The sequence below is a fragment of the Neovison vison genome, chromosome 12 (assembly GCF_020171115.1).
Source record: "Neovison vison isolate M4711 chromosome 12, ASM_NN_V1, whole genome shotgun sequence".
NCBI classification, from domain to species: domain Eukaryota; kingdom Metazoa; phylum Chordata; class Mammalia; order Carnivora; family Mustelidae; genus Neogale; species Neogale vison.
Genome location: NC_058102.1, coordinates 67,459,613 through 67,481,246, shown reverse-complemented (window position 1 = coordinate 67,481,246; position 21,634 = coordinate 67,459,613). Strand labels below are relative to the sequence as shown.

Genomic DNA, 21,634 nt, shown 5'->3' with positions numbered 1-21,634 from the left:
CCCCATGAGAGAGTAATTAAAGCTCTAGTGCAACAATGTCACAGTGCAGCTTCTCTCTCTGCCCCATCTTGTCCCCATCATCCCCTTCACAGGGAATGATCTAGAAACTCTTCCCCAGTAAACCTACACTTGAGTCTCAACTTTAAAGTCCTTTCCCAGGGAGTTTGATCCAACACACCTGTAGAAACAAATGAAGACTAACCAAATGAGAACACATAACCAAACCTGCTATAGCAACAAGTCAGCCACCATGATTTGTGTCTTAACAGAGACTCAAGAAAGGCAGAGGAGTGGGAAAGCTTAACAGTGAAAAAAGAGGAAGGCTTCAGGTATATCTTGACTGAAGGCTATTGGCATGAGGGAGATGTAGATGGGCTAACTAGAAGGGGGTGTATCCTTCGTAATGGTTAGGGGTTGGTTCTAAGTTGGAAACAGGGACAAAAATTAGGGAAGCTGTCAGTTATTAATCCTGTCTTTGTTCACACATGTATAAATAGTGGAAGATAATACATGCCTCATGAGATAGTTGGATTAAAGGACTCAACACTTAATAGGTTGTAGGGTATTATTATTATTATTACTACCATGGACAATATTTTAAACATGTGAGATTAACTAATTAAGAACTTTGAATCTGGGGCACCTGGGTGGCCCAGTTGGTTGAGCCTCTGCCTTTGGCTCAGGTCATGCTCTCAGGGTCCTGACATTGAGCTCCCTGCTTGGTGTGGAGCCTGTTTCTCCCTCTCCCTTTGTAGTTCTCCCTAATTGTTTTCTCTTGCTCTCGCCCCTTCTCTGTCAAATAAATAAAATCTTAAAAAAAAAAAAAAGCTTTTGATCTGACCTAATCGAGAAAAAGTCAATTTGAATATACTTCTTGATACACTATTTCTAGAAATGAAGGTCACTGATGGTGCCTGAAAAGTTCAGTCAGTTAAGCACAAGACTCTTGATTTTGTCTCAGGTCATGATCTCAGGGTCTTGAGATTGAGCCCCACATCTTGGTCCATGGTCAGTGGCGAGTCAGCTTAAGATTCTCTCTCCCTCTCCCTCCCTCCCTCCAACCCTGCTCACTCTCACTCTCTTTCTCTCTCTCTCTCTGAAGGAAGGAAGGAAGGAAAGAAAGAAAGAAAGAGAGAGAAAGATAAGAAGAAAAGAAAAAAGGAAAGAAAGTCCTTGAAGCACAAATTTTGATTCCTTTCTTTCTTATGTTCCACTTGAGGTCTGGCAGGAAATCTTTTGGTTCTACCTTAAAGCATATGCAGAATTCAAGCTCTCCTCACCATCTCATTGACAGCAACTGCTCTTAATAATAACATCACTGTTACTGCAAAATTTTACCAATTCTCTCTTTGATTCTCCTGATTCCACCCTTGTCCACATATAATTCAGCAGTCAGAATGATACTGTTGGATGCCTGGGTGGCTCAGTGGGTTAAGCCACTGCCTTCGGCTCAGGTCATGATCTCAAGGTCCTGGGATCGAGTCCCGCATCGGGCTCTCTGCTCAGCAGGGAACCTGCTTCCCTCTCTCTCTCTCTGCCTGCCTCTCTGCCTACTTGTGATCTCTCTCTGTCAAATAAATAAATAAAATCTTTAAAAAAAAAAAAAAGAGTGATACTGTTATGATGTAGGTAAAATCACATCACCCCCTCTGCTCCAAAATCTTTCTGTGGCTTCCCATTTCTTTTAAAACGAAACCAAAATCCTGACAATGGCCTTCAGCAACCTGTACTTGACCCTCCATTGGCTCTCACCTCATTCTGTTCCACTTGTCCCCTCGATCACAGCACTCCACTCTCGCTGTCCATCTTGCTGTTGCTGGAGCACGTCAGGCATACTCTCACCTCAAGGGCTTTGCCCCGGCTCTCTCTCTGCCTGCCAGTCTGTGCCCTGAATACTCACATGGCTCACTTCCATGTTGCCTTTAAATCTTAGTTCAAATGTCATCCCCTTGGCTATAATAAAAAGGGCAGATAATATTAAGTGTTGGTGAGCATGTGTAGAAATTGGAAACTTGATATACTCCTAATGGCAGAGTAAAATGAAATAGTCTCTTAGAAAAACAATTCCTCAAAAAGTTAATGTAGAGTTACCATATGACCCAGTAGTTTCACTCCTGGATATATAGCCAAAAGAATTAAAAAACAGAAGTCCACACAAAAACCTGTAGATGAATGTTCCTAGCAGCATTTCTTTTTCTTTTTTTTTTTAAGATTATTTATTTATTTATTTGACAGAGAGAGATCACAAGTAGGCAGAGAGGCAGGCAGAGAGAGAGAGAAGAGGAAGCAGGCTCCCTGCTGAGCAGAGAGCCCAGTGCGGGACTCGATCCCAGGACCCTGAGATCATGACCTGAGCCGAAGGCAGCGGCTTAACCCACTGAGCCACCCAGGCGCCACCTCGCAGCATTTCTTAACAGCTAAAAACTAAAAGCCATCCAAATAGCCATCAACCAATAGTAAACAAAATATAGTCTACCCATACAATGAAGTGTTTACTTAACCACAAAAGAAGGATGAAATACTGATACATGCCACGACATGGATGACCCTTGAAAACATTATGCTAAGTGAAGAAGCCAGACCCAAAAGGTAACATATTGTATGATTCCATTTGCATGAAATGTCCAGAATAGGTGAATTCACAGAGACAAGGTAGATTAACGGCTGGCGGCAAGCAGGGAGGGAGGGACTACCAGTGAGTACAGGATTTCTTTCTGGAGTGATGAAATATTCTGGAATTCAATAGTGGTGATGGTTGCACCGCCTTGTCAATATACTAAATATTACGGAATTTGTATACTTTAAAACAGTGATTTTATAGTATGTGAATCATATCTCAACTTTTAAAGGCGCCGTCTTAATGAGACCTATATGACCATCATGTTTCATATTGCAATCCTCCCATCCACATTCCATCCCTCCCAATTCTCCTCCTTTATTTTGTTATGATTTCTAACATATATATAGTTTATTCATTTATTAGGTTTATTATTCATCTGTGTCTGTTGAAATGTAAGCTCCACAAGAGCAGAGACTAAACTAGGAATTTATGGGCACCACATTACCTGTACACATAATATCAGAAAATATGTCCATTTGAAAGGGGGGGACACTAGCATCATAATTACTGAGCAAAATTTCCTGAGGGATTATTTTGCTCCGAATGCTAAAAGTCTGAAAAGGAATGAGCTATATCCAGGGTGAAGGAGTCAAAGTTTAAAAAGGATAGGTAGCCATAGGAGGAAAGGGGCTAGCTAGATCTGTGAGAAGTTTGTATTTGGATAAGGATTAGAGGAAGAGGAGAAAAACATGCTCCACGTAGGGCAAATGAATTTCCCAGTTACATGACTGGATTTATTCACACAGACTGTATAATCACCCTAGGCTAGAGAGGAGAGGGCAAATTGGTGGGAACAAATGTACTCAGGTGTTTGGTACTTATTAAGTCTCAAGGCAGCAAAACTAAATTCACTGGCAGGTGAAATTGAGTCCAAGGTTATATTGTTCACCTTAGATTAGAGGTAGATGAGACGGTATGTTCAAATTAAGGGTCCCAGGCTTGCCATCCCACAGAATTAGGGAAAGGTAAAGATTTCCATAGGACATTAGTTTACAGTGAGGGGTGATATATGTAAGGGTGGGTGGGTGTGAGAGGCGGGGCAGCTCCTCTGTCAGAGGGCCTGTTAGTCACCTAGGAGATTAGCTTCAATTTTGTCTTAACTTCACAAGGTCTGAAACCATCTTAGTTTTTAATTTTTAATTTTTTTTTAAATTTCAGTTTTTGAATCTTTTTTTCTACATGCATTTGAAAAAACTCATTAAAACTCTGTGTCATAGGGGCACCTGGGTGGCTCAGTGGGTTGGGCTGCTCAGCAGGGAGCCTGCTTCCTCCTCTCTCTCTGCCTGCCTCTCTGCCTGCTTGTCATCTCTCTCTGTCAAATAAATAAATAAAATCTTTAAAAAATAAAATAAAATAAAATAAAACTCTGTCATAGAATAGTTGCTGACCAAGTGACACATTGGTTTTTGTTTGACTGCTTGGGATGATGTGTTTTTCTTTCTCCTTGATTTAAAATTGACTGATTTTACTGATATAATCTCCAAGTGATATATCCTAACAAATAAGGCAAAGTTCATAATAATGTAGCAACGCCTACCCAGCCGCCATGTCTCACTTCCCCTTCTTACTGTTGAGAGAGATATCCTTGCCCCGTACCACTGGGGATCAGATCCTAATTGGCTTACACAAGGCCCTGATCCCTTTGTTAATGATTGGTTTATTTATTTTTTTAAGATTTTATTTATTTATTTGACAGACAGAGATCACAAGTAGACAGAGAGGCAGGCAGAGAGAGAGAGAGAGAAGCAGGCCCCCTGCCAAGCAAAGAGCCCAATGCGGGGCTCGATCCCAGGACCCTTGGGATCATGACCTGAGCTCAAGGCAGAGGATTTAACCCACTGAGCCACCCAGGCACCCCTAATGATTGGTTTAGAAGCAAACATGTGATTCATTTCTGACCAGTGAAACCTGAGAGTATATCTACTAGGGGAGGGGAAGTGTCTGAGCAAGTTTCCTTTACCTTAAAAAGAGATAGTAGAAGGAAAAATCTCTTATTTCACTTTCAGATTTCACTGTGTGCGCATTTGGTGCTTGAAATTCCTTAGGTCCTCTTGCAACCATGAAAGGAATGTACAATCTAGTTTGGCCCCACAACCCTTAGAGCAAGGCTGATGGATACCACAAGAGATAAAAAAAAACAAACAACAACAAAAACACTGCCTGGATGCTCAATGGCATCAGTGAATGGCTAACAGCCTAATCTATGGTCTATATTGTTCCAGACTCTTAGTTGTAGATCCAAGGAGGGAAACTGAGTAGGTGGAGATAGAGGTGGATGAGATAATTACTTTTCAAAGTCTAGTTTGATTTTTTTAAAAAAGTATATGTAAACAAGACAAATGGGTTTCATTTTCTTTTGTAAATGGATCCAGACAAATTTTAATTTATGGGAAACAGCCATTTTGGAATTAAATGGTAGCAAGTAAAAGTTTTAATAAGTGTATTATCAAGTACATAATTAAATGCATTTGACTGATACATGGCCTAGGTAGAAGAAGAAGCTATGCATGCTGGAATTAAGGGAGTTCTTTTAGAACTTAACCAAATGCCTGTGTTGTTTGTGTGGTTATTTTCCTTTCCTGAATAAGAACAAGCAGTAGTGTCTATTGCGACATTTGAGTTTACCAGATGAAGAGCACTTGACTAAGAAACAGTCTCATACTGGCCAAACATCCTCCTGTACTTGTACTTGATGAGATCCAGGCCTTTTCAAAATAATACCACATGCAATATTCGGTCCACACTGCACAGTTAATGTTCTTAAGTGTGGATGTAGGAATAATTTGTTTCTCATTTTCTTATTTTCTTCCTCAAAAATATGGTCAGTGAAGCATTAGGGAGAAATGGAAAGATCTTTCATAGCAAATCAAGTGACTGAAAAGCCCCCGGCTTTTGGAGTTTTTAATGACACAAATTCCTTCCAAACGTGAATGGTGTTCTCTTTGCATTTGGAAAAGTACATTGCTCCCTCTCAGATGGAAGTAATCTCTCCAGGTAAGAATATGGCTGATGTGAGGAGACAATAGTCCTGGGGCTTTTGAGACCTTCACAGCCTCTCACACTCACGCTTTCTTGTGTGTACATCAAAGGTGTTGAGGAAAAGAGGGTAGTTAGTGCGTTTCAGGCAAGACGCTGAACACATCAACCTGACCTCCTTTGGTGGCCTTGCAGATAAGGCTGTACTCAGATTTATCAACAAAATTCTATCCTTCAGCACAAGAAGAGCACAAATGTAAATAGCAACAGTAACAATGATTGTTATTAACTGATAATGTAACAAAAACTACACATATAATAATAAAAAATAATGTTTATCAAATGATTACTATGTTTCATGCACTATGTGAAACACTTCATACACATTTCATTATTTAATCCTCAGAGTGAATTGATGAGTCATATATTATTGTTATCCTCATTCTTTTTTTTAAAGATTTATTTATTTATTTTAGAGAGAGAGAGAGAGAGAACACACACAAGCTGGAGGAGGGGCAGAAGGAGAAGGAAAGAAACAGATCCCCCATTAAGAGTGGAACCCAACACAGGGCTCCATCTCACAACCCTGAGACCATGACCGAGCTGAAATCAAGAGTAGGATGTCCAACTGACTGAGCCACCCAGGCACCCCATTATCTCCATTCTTCTACATAAGGTAACTGAGGCACAGAGAGGATAAGTCCATTGTCCCACTGTAAATGGAAGAGTCAGGACTTGAATCTTCATCTATCTGAGTACGGTGTCTGTAGTCTTTTCGTGTGACACACAACCTTCCAAACATGGATTGTAAATTCTGTGAAGGCAGGAACAATGCCATGGTAAGCCCTGTATGTTCAGCATTTACAACATTACTTAGAAATAGCAAGTGTTTGATAAAGGTTTATTAATGAATCAGTGAACTAACATTGATTTTCCAAGTTCAGCCTCCACCAGTGCTGTAGCTTTCAGACACCACCTGCCACGTTGCCCTTCTTTGTCATCATCTCTGCCACTGATTCCCAGAAGTCACACTGATGCAAAGTTCATTAATATAGGCTTGGAAAGGCCAATGGTCCACTTTTTTCACCCAGCCTATACGTGAGGCATGGATACTGAGCTACAGCTTTTACTGCTTCCTCCACTTTGTCTATTCCCTATATTGAATCCCCCTCTGGAAGCCAAAGCAAGTCTAAATCCCAGTACTTATTCCAGAGTCAGAGGTGTTCCAGAGAGTAAGACTGGCCTTCCCATTCTCAGTTTCTGGGCATGACTGGGACTGCCTGTCCCAATCTAGAAACTCGTGTTCCCTTTAGCTTCTGGCTAGTGACCTCACCACATGCTCAAAACCCAGATTTGGTCCCATGACTTTTTTCCTTTGGAAGAACTTCTGCTACATGTGTTTGATAAGTGAGCAGTGCAAATGGCCACATTATCTTGTTTAAAAATAGAGGTTTAACTGTTGGGATGCTTTTGTCTGTAACAGATACTAAGCAATACTGGCTTAAAGAATAAGGACGTTTATTATATCATGTGACAAAATGTCTGAAGCCAGGCTGGTTCCAGGGTTGGTTAATTAAGCAGCTCAATATATTAAGAATATATTCCTATTATTAGAATATATTGAATATCAACCCCCCCACTGGAATATATAAGACGACTTATACTTGTGCGTAATTTGTCTTTTTAACCTGCTTTCATCTGGATGGCTTCCTCAACTTTTCTTTCACTTTCATGTCACTGACATTTTTAAGATTAGGCCAATCATTTTATAAAAGGTCCTCAGTTTGGGCTTGTTTGATGTTTCCCCATGATTTGATTCATACTATGCATCTTGGCCCAGAAAATCACCTAAGTGGTGGTGTGTCCTTCTCAGGGCATCATATCTGCAGGCATACAAAGTCCATCTTCCCCTCATTAGTCATGTTAGTTTTGATCATCTGGTCACAGTATTGTCTGGTTTCCCTGCTGATGGTTTTTCTAATCTTCCAGGAAAATGTCTTTTTAAAAACTAATAAATTATAAAAGATTACATTACAGTAACTGGGAACTGAGTATCAATGAAAAACTATGTGTATATGCCATGCTCTCTTGTTTTTACAAAGAGAACTTGTTACACCCCATCAACAAGACCGAATTTGAGAGACAGGCATGAGACTTGAAAACACCATGTTGCCGAAAAGAAGGTTTAGTCTGGAGAGGTGAAGTATCCTGCCCACCATTAGCATCAAGGCCAGAGTGAAGACCAAAGCTCTGTCCCTCCTCTCCGACCCTTCCCACATCACTGTACCTGCGAGCCAAAGCACGATAAACGCTTTCCCTGCCCAGCAGGCATCAAGAACGCTTTCCTTTAAAAGAAGAAATCTGGGGCCTCCCTTGCCCACCGCCTTGCCACACCATATTTTAATACTGCCCAAGTCTTTAGTCCGGACTCCAGATCTGTTCACATTCCAACACTATCTATGTCCAAACTGGAGATGGGTTTCCTGTTTTATCATTTAAATGAGTTACCTTACTCTCCTGTTAATCTCCACAAACTCACTTCACCCTGCTCACACTCACAGCTTGGAGCCAGTGAAAGAACAAGATAAAACCGTGACAATGGTACGTTGGATGTAGTCCACAGAGGTGCCTTTGTGTAACTTGTGAGGAGAAGAGTAATGATTTTTTCTTCCTGGCTAGAAGCAGTCAACTGTGCTATTTTGAAATCTACCAAAGGCAAAGAGTCCAGAACCTATAATTGTCGAGAGGGCCCGTCTTTCCTGGCAGCAGTGTCTGTGTGTGTAAGAAAGGTGGTACTGGGCCAGCAGGGGATTCAGTGCCAGGAGAGCTGAGGTTTCAACCCAGCGCTGACATCGTAGTAACGCATTTCCTGTATTGCCATTTAGTTTCATGATAGCAAGTACTGACCTTTCTATGCCTCTGCTTCTCCTACGGGTGATAAGAGACACTTTCACAACCCACATAGGTATTTGTGAAGACACATAGAGAATAATGAATAGAACAAATCTTAGAGGCTCTTCCACACACCGGTTGTTATGGGGTTCTTTTTTTTTTTTTTAAGATTTTATTTATTTCTCTGACAGAGATCACAAGTAGGCAGAGAGGCAGGCAGAGAGAGAGAAGGAAGCAGAGAACCCAATGCGAGTCTTGATCCCAGGACCCCGGGATCATGACCTGAGCCGAAAGCAAAGGCTTTAAGACTGAGCCACCCAGGCGCCCCTGTTATGGGACTCTTATGGGCTGAGTTGTCTCTCCATACCTGCCTCCCCCCGCATTTAGATATCAAAGACCTAATGCCTACTACCTCAGAATGTGACTGAATTCAGAGATAGTGTCTTTAAAGAAGTTATTAGGTTAAAACTAAGTCATAGGATAGGCCTTAATCCTGAAGACCATGTGAAGACAAAGAGAGGGGGAAGCCATCCACAAGCCGAGGAGAGCAACTTCAGAAGAGAGCAATCCTGTGGACACTGATAGGATTTCCAGCTGGCAGAATTGTGAGGAAATAAATTTCTGTTGCCTAGGGGTGCCTGGGTGGCTCAGTGGGTTAAAGCCTCTGCCTTTGGCTCAGGTCATGATCTCAGGGTCCTGGAATTGAGCCCCGCATCGGGCTCTCTGCTCAGCAGGGAGCCTGCTTCCTCCTCTCTCTCTCTCTGCCCGCCTCTCTGCCTACTTGTGATCTGTCAGATAAATAATAAATAAATAAATAAATAAAAATTTCTGTTGCCTAAAGGCACCCAATCTGCAGTAATTCATTATGGCAACCCTAGAAAACCAATAAAGGGAACTAGGGAAATTTACTCCTTCTAGAAAAGAGAAACTATGTAATCTGTGGGACCAAGTACAAAATGAAAATGTGGGGCCCTTTAAGGAATTACGAATTTCAAGATAGCGACAGCAGATTAAACCAAGTATGGGGCCCCTCTAAGCATGGGCCCTTTGTGACTCCACACATCTCCTGCCTATGGAGCCAGTTCTGCTTCTAAAACCAGTTCAGTTTCCTTATCTGGAAGGTTGTGATAATAACTGCACCTACCTTTAGATTTGCTGAGAAGATTAAATCAGGTTCTAGGACTTAGTTCTCAGAAAACGTGAAAGGGTTACCAACAAAGGTGTTTAAAGTTTAACATTAAAAGTCTTATGGAGGTTGAGTCACAGGGTCACAGGAAAGAAGAGTTTGGGATTTTTTAATCTATTTCTGGTCAGTGAGACATTAGTCAGTGGGGAGGGAGAGTGTATACGGGGAGTAGGCAGGGACATTTCAGAGCTGAGAGACTCTGCTGGGGTGAACAATGCAGGCTGTTCAATAATTTGCTTATTTATAGTCTTAGGGTCTCTGCTACAGGGTACGTGATTTCTTTCTCTTCTCTCTCTCCAAGTCTGTAGAAGTGTGCTCCGCTGAAAGTGGCACTTGGACCCTGGAGCTTCCAAGTTGCTGCCTGACTTTCTGACAAAAGTGTTATTATTTCCACACATATGACTCTTTTATTCTATAAATAAATAAAGCTTTAGAAGGCAACGGAACACAACCCTGATATCTAAAATAGGACAGGACAAAGAAAGCTGATCCTTATAAGATTAGTCCTTGTTATGAGGTAAAGTCAGGGGATTTTGAGTGGCATTTTGGAAAGGGGTGATTATTTTCTTTTACATGTTTATTACCTTCTAAGAGCACTGAGAAGCCAGTGCGTTGAACAAATCAGAATTTAATGCCCAATGCTAACAACTTTTCAAACAATGATACCATATGGAAATAATATTTAGTACAACCCAGAAAGTTCTAAATCTTCTGCTAGTATTTCAGCAGACTTCAATGTCTTGCTACTCAACCTCTGCTAAGGGAGGGTTGAATCTAAGCTCCAATTTTTTCCCTCCTTAACATGCTGAGGGAGGCACTGATTCAACAATGTCCACTGATTGCCCTTTTGAAAGCAAAGCTCAGAACCCTGCAAAGGAGCCCTGTAAGAAAGCATCAACTGTCATCACATCTGTGGGCACTCTCACGAATGGGCTCAATAAAAGCAAAATGGGGTTGATTGAGAAAAGTTTTTAGTTTTTTGGTGAAAAGAGAAGATGGTAGCAATGTATGTCCTGATTTTTTTCATTAGAGTTAGAATAAATTAAAACTCCTTCAATACCCTAAGTGATCTGGTTGCTGTTGTGAGAGGTGGTGGAAGGATAAAACAATATTCAAGCTGCTTCTCTTTGGGTCTTTGTTCATTGCCCCTGTAATCATAGCCTCTTCGCTCTAGCTGCTTAGGGAAGGAATGAGGTAGAACAGGGTCATGTAATTAATATAATTATATTTAATTAATATGTAATGATAATTACATGTTGAAAATGAACACACTCTAAAATTCCCACAGTGCGTGGAAAAATGTACCACCAAGGCAGACTGAGCCTGACGCAAAGCTATGTTGCAGAGCGATGTGATTACGAGACAAATTCAATCTTGATCACCAGACTGCATCTTCAGAACTTTCACCTTCTTTCAGAATAAAAACACTTCAGTTGGGCCATTTATTTCAGGGAAGGTAAAATGCTCTCACATTTATTGTCTCATTGGAAGTCCCAGGGCTAGATTATTTCAGGAGTTCAGATTACCTCAAGTGGTGGAGATTTAGCGTGAGACTATCCGGGGAATGAAGGAAATGCCGGAAACCACTGAGCCATTAAGCCTTTACCAACGGGAGCATGGTTAAATACTCATCAGTAAGGCTATGGGTCTATTATTCTGGTTAACTCAGCTTCCCTCTTAACACAGACTCTAGTGCTCAGCTGGGTTGAATCACGCTAGCATGGGACTTTGGGCAAGTTACTTAGCCTTTTGTGGCCTAGTTTACTCATCTGTGAAATGGAAACAGACCTCAGAAGATTGGAGTTAATATATTTATAGCATTTAAATTGTACCAGGGGCGCCTGGGTGGCTCAGTGGGTTAAAGCCTCTGCTTTCAGCTCAGGTCATGATCCCAGGATCCTGGGATCGAGCCCCACATTGGGCTCCCTGCTCTGTGAGGAGCCTGCTCTCTCCTCTCTGCCTGCCTTTCTGCCTACTTGCAATCTCTGCCTGTCAAATAAATAAATAAAATCTTTAAAAAAAAAAAGTACCAGAGAGAAATTGGTGTTTCCTATTATCATCATTTTTATCATCATTGTTCTTTCACTATTACTCCTGTTGCTACTTTCCACTACTCTTTTGGGGTTTACGGTCTCATGGTTCACTTTCTAGATTTCATAACACTACTTACTCATGCTTCTGTTTCTTACCTTCATTCTATGTCCCTCTCTGCTTCTTTCTGCTTTACTCTCTGGGTTGTTGCTATTATTTTTTTTTAATGTGTCTCACATTCACTATCTAGAGAGAGATCTGATGGGGCCACTGAGACTAGTTAGTAGGCAATTCTGCTGGTGAGTTCCCATGCTTGTTTGCTCCATGCTGTTGGCAAGCTTATACTCGACCGTCTTTGATTCAGGTGGAAATCCATGGTCCAGTCAGTACCGTTCAAAAATCTCGGGCTGCTAACTGAGAATTCTGTGAAGAACCATTTTGGACTGTCAGAAGGAAGCTGTGGGGTTGGCAGCATCCAGGGGTTTGTGGCTCCACTCCAGTGCTTTCTTTAGCATTGATGTCATCCCATTTATAGATGATGAAGTGATCCTCCATCTTATGCGAAGTGTCAAAAATGTCAAGTGATCCTATGTCTTAGAACTCAGTGCTTTATTTAATTTTACCAAAGAGGAGGTGCTATTTCTTACACTTCCTCTTATTCAGGAATGGGTGATGATCTTTTTCAGAAGTAGCATCTTACAATAGAGAAGGTAATTCTATGGCTATTACACTATGACTAATTCAGAATTTGAGCAATATAGGGTCAAATGGAAATTATATTAGGGTGATATAGGAGAAACAAGGTTCAAATCACTTAAAGACAGACATACTAAAGTGATGACTGAGCCACTTTCTCCTTGCCTCCTTAATACCCCGGCTAGTTTAACAAACCACCATACTAATTACTGGCAATTCACATGCTACACAGTCAGCATCCTTCAGTGAAAAGGTCTTTCTGGAGATAGAATCTGGAGGAGCTAGGGAAAGCAGGAGAGAATCTAACTTTTATAAGACTTGGGAGATAAGATGCTCTAGCCTAAAGATTTGTTAATCCTCAACTAGTTTCGACTTGCCACAAAAGTCCCTTTAACAAAAACATTTATTTGAACCTGTCGTCCCATCTTCATTTTACATCTGTGCTTACTAAAACCCATTCCTCTTCATCCCCCTAGAAGTTTCTAAAATGAAATCTAAGCTGCCATTTAAAATGTAAATTCTAGTTAAGTAGAAGGATTCTAGTTAAGGATTAGGAGAGACTGAATAAAGCAACAGTAAATTAATGATTGTCCAGGTGAAAAGGTGAGTGGGGTAGAAATTAATGGATTAGTCTGGGGTCTGGGAATCATATGTGGCAGTCGTCCAGAGAATGGGGTACATTACAACTCTCCAGGGGGGTAAATTTTGAGATTTTTTTTTTAATAAAGATTTTTATTTATTTATTTGATAGACAGAGAGAGATCACAAGTAGGCAGAGAGGCAGGCAGAGAGAGAGGGGGAAGCAGGCTCCCTGCCGAGCAGAGAGCCCAACATGGGGCTCGATCTCAGGATCCTGAGATCATGACCTGAGCTGAAGGCAGAGGCTTAAACCACTGAGCCACCCAGGCGCCCCTCCAGGGGGGTAAACTTTGATTAGTAGTGAGCCATGATATAGTATTTGAAAAATGAGCCTTACTAAATATTGTGGCAGATGAAAATTAAAGTGGGAGTTACTGGTTATGAATAATGCTCTGCTGTTGATTGGGTACATTCCCGGGACCTCTAACAAGGCTTTGTGCACAGTGCCTGTTTGTAAGAAGGAATGGCAGTGACTTGTCATCCCTGGACAGCCTGGGTTGGGCCGGCTTGGGGAGAACCCTCTGCCCATCATCTGCATGGAACAGAAGAGAGGAATTGTTGCTGTGTCCTGGAAGGACTGACCAGCCATCTTTCTGGACTCTCTCAGAGTAGAGAAACCAGACACGCTTTTTAGGAAATTCAATTAACTATGTTTGTAAATGGGCTTAACTATTTAAGGGAATTCAATTTGTTTAGTATAGGCATTAATTGAACATTAATCAAGGACCATGAAAAGCAATAGTCTCTATTTTTAAAGTTGTTTTCCATTTATAAATAGAATAATAAAATGGGTAATTGAATGTAGCTGGGTTTTTGGATTTGTCTGGCAGGTAACCAGAGAATAACAAGGACAATCTGGGTTGGAAGGGAAGAGTTGTTGAAATAAGATTCTACTTGAAGGGAGATATCAGTCTTCTTTCTAACCTGTCTCCGTGGGCAGGAAGGGAATAGGGAGGAACGTTGGTTTCATAGATGATGTCAGTGGCCTAGTATCCAGCTAAAGGATATTAAAATGGTGCCTGGGTTATCACCAACGCCATGCTTAGAATCATACAGAATAAGCCGCAATTTCCTTTAGAAAGAATTCTAAAGCTAGACTTGTTTCATTTGAATTTGGGTTCATGATTTATACCATGTGTCCAGCTCACTCTGTGTTTAGCAGTGTGACTAGGGTAAGAACAGTTTGAGGCATGCACATCCTTTAAGACAACTTTGGTCCAGTTCTTCATGAGTTTCTGAAGAGGTAGCTCCTGGCAGGTTAAAAGTTTTAAGCAAAAGACAGCATTCAGTCAGTCAGTCAGTACCAGTGAATTTCTATTGAATGTCTATAGGGTGAAGCAGGGCTTTGGATTCCCTAAAGAACTTAAAGATAACACAAATTGGTATCCTGTCCTCAGAAACTTAGTCAGTGAGGGACATAAGCTCTCTCTATAAATAATAGTACAATTGTTTTGTGGCGTAAGAAAAAGGAAACTATCTTTACTGATGTCTTATGTGTCAGGCAATGTGCTCTATCACCTTGCCAGTGATGTTTCCTCAAATTCTCACAAAACCCCATGAGGTAGATTTTACTAGAAATGGGCAAAAGTCAGATTAAGGAAAAAAGTTATTAGGGAATATGGGTGCCAACTTTGCACAACATGGGAGTATGAAGAAGAGAGGATCACTAAGTGTAGAAAGGTAAGTTGGAGACCAGAATGTAAGGGATGTAAGGGCCTTTGGATACTCAAAGAGACTTTGGGCTTTGTTCCCTAGTGAAGGGACACGTTCAAGTGTTTGAAAGGAAAGTGAAGAATGATCAGGACAGTGTTCTCGAGAGTGGCTGCTGGAAGCCTGTGAAGGCCAGACAGGCATGTGATGTGGCCTTGATGAGTCAGGTGAACCTCTCTTGGTATCTGCATCTAAATAAACTAAGTGGGGCATGTGTCCTTGTGCCTGCACAGGCTTGGGGATGAGGAATGAAGAGTTAGCCTGTTCCCTGTTACTCGGGAGGACAGAACTGAAAAAGGGTAGACTGTGGACAGGCAAGGCTTCAGGTGTATAAAGAGAAAAAGGCTTGTAGTCAGAGACCTTGGTTTCAATCCCAGTTCTAGGTATTCTGGAGCAATTTACTTATATAACCTTGCTGAGCCTTTGATTCCTTATGTTAAAAGGGGGATTATAACACTTAGCTTAATGAGTGGTTATGAGGATTAAATGAGACACAAGCCCGAGTCTTTGGAAGAGAAAGTCAGAAAAGCAGGAACTGCTTGTTAGGAGAAAGATTTTGAGTGGTGGGCTGCTCTCTGAGTTCGTATGCTCCTTGTTACCAGGTGAATCTAAACAGGGGCTTACAACAAGGCTATTTGTCAGGAATGCTATAGAAGGGCTCCTTGCGTTCAGTGGGGGGTTGCATCAGATGACTTTTGGGGTCTATTTCAAGTTCTGTTTTTGTTACTCTCTGCAGGGTTTCTCCTGCTTTCAAAATGTTCCTCTCCTCACCCATACCCCATAGTGTTAGTATCTGGCACAACTCATAGGTACTAAAGGTAAGTCTAACCATAGGAAGAACTAGGTGGACAATAGATATCTAGACATACAGAGTTAATTAGTGTTGAAACCACAGGAGTTGTAAATAGACTTTTCCATTAAGCCAGCTAGAATCCAAGATAGTAGGGAAATTCCAGGTGTCCGCTCATCAGGCATCCTATTTCACTTCTGTTGCATTGTTCTAATCCTTTGGGGCTTCTCCAAGATACCCAGAGGTCAGTATACATATGCATACTTTATTTTTTTAAAATGAACCATTATGCTGAAGCCTAAATGTAGAAAAGAGAAGCTCTAACTCTTGTTAAGGGGGAGCAGAAAAGAGTGCAGGGAGGAGGCTGAAATCTTACCCACTGGTTCCTTCTCACCCACTCTGAAACCCCTGGTTTGAACATTACTGTTCCAGCCCCCGCCTGTTTTCAGCTTTCCTCTTGACTTTTTTGCTTTCTGGACTCTGATGGCAGCTGTTATCACTCCAGCTGCAGAGGGGATGGGAGGCAACTTCCTGTTATTCTATCCTGCCATCCCTGTGGGGGTGGGACATTCCCTCCCCCATCTGCTGTCGGTTGTAGAATGTGAGCCTAGATGCAGCCTTCTTGTGACTGGGGCTGGAAGAAGACTGGTAGTCACTGGGCCACTGTTCAAAGGCATCTGGGGGGCAAAAGAAGCAACAGGCACTACTGATAAGTGTGTCTCTGACTGAGGGAAGGGAAGGATGAGTGGCTAAGAGGCAGGTTAAGTGGGTTGGGCAGAAAAAAAAGTTAACGGTTGTTGCATGAATGATGGGAGAGGAGGAAAAGGGAAGGATTCTGGTGAATATATGAGAGAGAGAGAGTTATAGTGTCTGGCTGTGAGATTATTTGGGTTCTGGGTACATTAAAGAATGGAGGGGGGTCAGGGTGATATGATGATCCATTTTTCTGTAGTCCTGTATTTTTAGTGAGTCTTTTCTTTGAATTGGGTGTAAATAATACAAAGAGGATTAAGCATGGAGCTTGCTTAATCCTGTGGGAAGATAAGGAAATATATAAAACTGGACATATTTAACCATGTTTATACCTTTGGACAATCTCAATAACCCTTACAATTACTTTCCATGTATTATCAGCCCCATTTTATAAAGGAGGTGATCAAGGTTTCCGATGCAAAGTTTTAGTGACTCACCCAGTTAGGCACCAAGTAAGTGCCAGAACTGGGCAATGGACCCCAAGCTCTTTTACTGTCCACTATAGCACACACAGAGGACTAGGACAGAGTTAGGCTTTGAGAGAAGAGCAAGTCTTCACACACAGAAGAGCAGGGATTCCAGGTGGGCCAGAAGGTGAGAATCAAGGGATCTGTGATAGACCAGTTTGGGTTTCGCTGGAATGAAGTGGGAGATGAGGTGGTTAAGATAAATACAAAGGATGCTAGGGAGAGTTTTAACCCACTGAGCCACCCAGGTACCCCTTGCTAGGGAGAGTTTTAAGTGGCTAGCTAAGAACTGCAGGGAAAAGAAGCTTGATTTAGAGGGGAAGATGTTGATGGCAAAACCGAAGTGTTTTAGAAAACTCATTTGGTGTGATGCATAGAAAGACCTAGAAGTGGGGGAAAAATGGAGTCGGAAATCTGTTAGGAGGTTGGAATAGCATAGGTCTGACAAACAGCATAGTGGTGGTAATAGAATGTAGATTTGAGAGGACAGACGCCTGGGCGTGTGGATTTTTTTCAGCATTATGGTGTTTGAACGAGGTCCACTGTGAGCAATTGCCACTGTGAAGAGAAAAAAATGGTTGGTGAGGGGGGCGGTCAATGGATTTTGGTTTCAGCCCCAGTTCTGGAGGTTCTGGAGTAACTTAAAATTATCTGGGTGAACCTTTGATTCTTTATGTTAAAGTGGGGCTGATAACATTTTACAGGATGGTTGTGAGGATCAAGTTTGATCAATGTTTGACTCTGTGCATCTGTCTACAGTTTTTGGCAGACTGGTGAAATGTGGGGGATGTTGTCATCAATGAAAAAAACCAACAATACAAACCAACAGAAAGCCAATACTTAATTCACTACATTTCCAGAAGGTAATGGATAATATGTTATCTAATATAAATAGAACCACGGTTCACCATTCAGTTCTGCCTTGGATCAGATGTTAGGCAAATTGAAAGAACTGTCTCCTGAGAATCATTCTGTTAGCCAAGGGGATTATACAGCATGATCTCCGTCAAGAGTAAATGTTAGTTAATTCTTAATTGATAGCTCAGCCACTGCAATTGGCTCCATTCAACAGTAATTATTCTCATGTGGCTTGTTCAAGTCAATTGTGAGATTCCCCCCCCCCCCGCCCCTTCAGAAGTGTACGAAAGAAAGCAACAGCCTTAAGGTACTTAAAAAGGTAAACAGTGATTTTCCTTACTTCGGAGATTCAATTTTATTTGCCCGAAAGCTCGGGTGGTGTGATTCTCACCACTAAAAGCAAAAGCAGCACATGGCTGATAACGCCACCAGTTAACAATTCAGAGCTGGGTCGCGGTTTCTACGATTCTCTTCCAAACCTTTCCGGAGCTTTTGAAGTTCTCAATTCCCCATCTAAGGGAACACCCAGCAGCCCCAAGATAAAAGGGCAGGGAAGAGAGCGGGCGGCTTCCTTTATCTGCATGACTTAAAGCTAGCCTTTTTCTGCTCCACGCGCCGCGGGATTCGTACTTGCCCGTGACACAGAAGCAATTGTTTTTCCTTAGAAAGGGGGCTGGGGTGGGTTAGTTTCGTTTCCGTTCCGGGTGGTAGTCAATGCGCCGAGATTCGTTCAAAACACGACCCGCAAGGCTCTTCCCCATACCATCACCTCCTTTTCTTAAAGATAGCAGGAAAGGCAGCAGCTCCCCCTCCAACCACCACCCACTCCCAGTCCGGGTCTCGCTCGGCGAGGAATGTATAAAATTAGTTGCCTCCTCTGACTGACGGCCCCCCGGCCCAATCGGCGGGCGCCCGGGCGCGGCCGGCCCCACCCCCTTGCGAACGCTCTTTGGCTAATTCCCGCGGGGAGGGAGGAGAGAAGGCGAGTGGGAGGGGGGAGGGGAGGTACCTGGAACTGGGAGTGATGTCAGCTCCCAGCTCGGTGCCTGCCCGGATTCCTGACATGGTGTAGGGCCGGCGGGGTGGGGAAGGCGGGAGCGGGACGGGAAAGGGTTCGGGCTGAGAGCCTGCGGCGGGGCCGCCGCGCCGGGGCTTTGAACTCGGACGGAAGGTGAACCAGAACTTTTGGAAGTAGTGCCGGCGGCTCTCCACCCCCCAGGTAAGGGCGTTTGGCTCGTCTCAGAGACCGGAGGGAAGGGGCACCGTTGTGTGGTTGCAGCTGGGTGTTGCAGCTGCTCCTCCTCTTCCCCGGCTCGATTTCCTTTCCAACTCACTCCTGTTTCCCCGGGGGAACGGGAACTTTTTTTGGGGGAAAGGGCTTAACTCCTGGGGCTCCCAGCTAGCACATAGGTGAAAAGTACCTCCACGGTGGACGTGTAAGGTATTGTCTGTGTCCTTAGACCCCCACACCGTGGTCTCCCAGTAATACTTGAGAACCCCGATTAGAGAACGTGTGTGTGTGTGTGTGTGTGTGTGTGTGTGTTGGGGGCGGTATTTAAAGATGTCACAAGTTTATAAAATTTCGACTCATAAATTATGCCCCTTGATTGAGAAGGAAAGGTTTGTATTTTTTTAGTTTCCCTGTGGCCTGTTACACGGTGATTTAAATGAAAGAGTATCATTGTTATTCTTAATATTCGTATATATCAAAGTAAAAATGTCCCTTATATGGTCTAGTCAGGATGTGAGACATTCACTTGGGGTGTTTTAATTATGAGCTGTGGGAAAATTCGTCTCTTGGGGGCACACTTCTAAAACTCCCAACTCTTTTTCACTCTGACATTTTAACAAAATTTCTTTCATAGTCAACTGTGATCTGGTGGGGTTAGGAAAGCTGCTGAGAATCTCCAGATCTGCTCCCTGTGGCTGCCTGAGAAAAGGATGAGGGCTTGTAGTTGCGTTTTCAAGGATCATTTTTTGGAATAGAGTTTTCACAGGGAAATGGGGTGGAAGGCGGGGCATACAAACTCTTAATTACAGGAGCGTGGCTCTTTCAACATGTGGGACCCAAAACAAATTCTTCCTTTCAATAAGAAGTGCAGAGAGCAGTAGAAGAAGAACTTGATTTAGTGTCCAAGTTTAGAAGTTAGGAAAGGCAGTTGGCTGTTGGGAGGAAAAGATATTTTGAGAAGTGGAAGTATAGAATTCTGATTTTTGTTTATTTCCTGTTTGAAATCTTTTTCCTGTTGGGAGATCTTGTGTACCCAGGTCGCTAATCCGTTGTGATTGACTTTCTGGTGAACAGAATTAACTCCATAAACTGATTCAGAACCTTCACTTATCAGTGCTTGAGGCTCTTTCTTTTGGAGAAGAAGAAGAAAAAACAAAAACAAAACAAACACCACGTGTGGGGCTGAGACTTGGGAGTCAAGTGTCCCTTTTCATTCATCACAGTTCCTCAGCAGTGAGGATCCTTCTGTTGCCAGGTCAGGTGTGAACTTTATAGTGATGCAAAAGCTGCATCCCAGGTGCCTTGAATGAAAGAGAATTTCCAGGAGGTGAGGAAAGAAAGAAAAGGCACATTATGTCTTATAAACCCATGGAGAGAAATAGGGAACACAGGACTTAATAGATCAGGTTCTCCATGTTTCTAGCTGATGACAGTTAGATTTCAGAGCTAGAAAGAAGTGTTTTGTTTTGCTGTTGTTTATAAAACACCTGGGGCTGTATTATTCTTGGTTCTTGAAAAAATTTAGTACAGGGTGGATAAGGAGCAGTCTTTTTGCAAAGGGAAGTTGTGTTTTCCTGGAAAAGTTAAGGCCATTTTAATTTTGGTTTGTGTTTTGGGGCTAAGAAATAGCAATTGCTTAGGGATGCCTGGGTGGCTCAGTTGGTTAAGCGGCTGCCTTGGGCTCAGGTCATGATCCCAGTGTCCTGGGATCAAGTCCCACATCAGGCTCCTTGCTAAGCAAGGAGCCTGCTTCTCCCTCTGCCTCTGCTTACTGCTCTGCCTGCCACTCTGCCTGCCTGTGCTCACTCTCTCTCTGACAAATAAATAAATAAAATCTTTAAAAAATAAATTAAAAAAAATAGCAATTGCTTAATGGCTGTGAAATGGGTCTCTTCTATTTGTTCCGTGGGAAGTACATAAAACACACTGTATTTTCCAGTGTCCTTTTTCATGGGGAAAGAGGAGGTAATGTAGAATTCCTGGGGGTTAATGTGAGCTCACTGGAGCCTTGGTTAATACAGTGTTCAAAGTGCAGTTTGTAATCACCAGTCAAGTAAAGAGCATCTTTATGGTGTTGCGTTGATGGGCCAAATTCTAGTTTATGCTTTCTTTCAGGGAAACCAGTCCTGGCTTAGAGACTTGAATATGCTAATGCTTTAAATCTCATTCGCAGTTTGAGTAATAATACTTACTTTATGTACTTAATTTTAACAATATTTATTTCCCTTTCTCTGTGTTTATAAGACAGATATGGTATAGTAAAACAAAGTACTCCTAAAGGACAGAATTTGAAAGATAAATTGAGTCATTGAGAAGGGTAAGATCAGGTTTTGGTTAAATTCTCTTTTTAACCAGCAACTATCATACTTCCAATACTTACTTTAAAAAAAAATAGGATAATCTGGCCTTTGTGGGCAGGTAGATGTTGACTTGAAATGAAGGGAACAATGTAGTTCCAGATCAATAGTGCCTAATTTCAAGGGCATCATAGACGATTTTTTGGAAACAAGTTCAGTGAGAGAGAGAGCTTAACTGCTTATGTAGTCTTTTTGTTACTCACTGTACCAGCATGAGATAAATGAGACCAAGGTCACTTTTCCCCTCTTACCAACTAGCTGACTCCTTGTAAAAAACATGCCTTTCATATTCAGGAAATATTTGTATTTTTATAGTTAATTTAGATTATCTTGGTAGTTTGTTATATTAAAATTAGCCTGTTGAGTTTTTCATCTTCCATTCAAAAAGGTTTCCAGGGTGCCTGGGTGGCTCAGTTGGTCTCGATTCA

At 42.1% G+C, this 21,634-nt stretch overlaps 1 protein-coding gene across 13 annotated transcripts in view; it reads left to right on the top strand.

The window, feature by feature from the left end:
• Positions 1-18,618: 18,618 nt before the first annotated feature.
• Positions 18,619-21,634, top strand: part of PPFIBP1 (PPFIA binding protein 1) — a 174,030-nt gene continuing 171,014 nt past the window's right edge. For 5 of the 13 annotated variants that reach the window (XM_044228761.1, XM_044228755.1, XM_044228759.1 and 2 more), the window contains exon 1: positions 18,620-18,837. The gene's annotated coding sequence lies outside the window, so the exon portion shown is untranslated. Of the gene's footprint in view, positions 18,838-21,634 lie in introns of all 13 variants that reach the window. The other 8 variants (XM_044228753.1, XM_044228752.1, XM_044228754.1 and 5 more) reach the window with 3 other exon arrangements.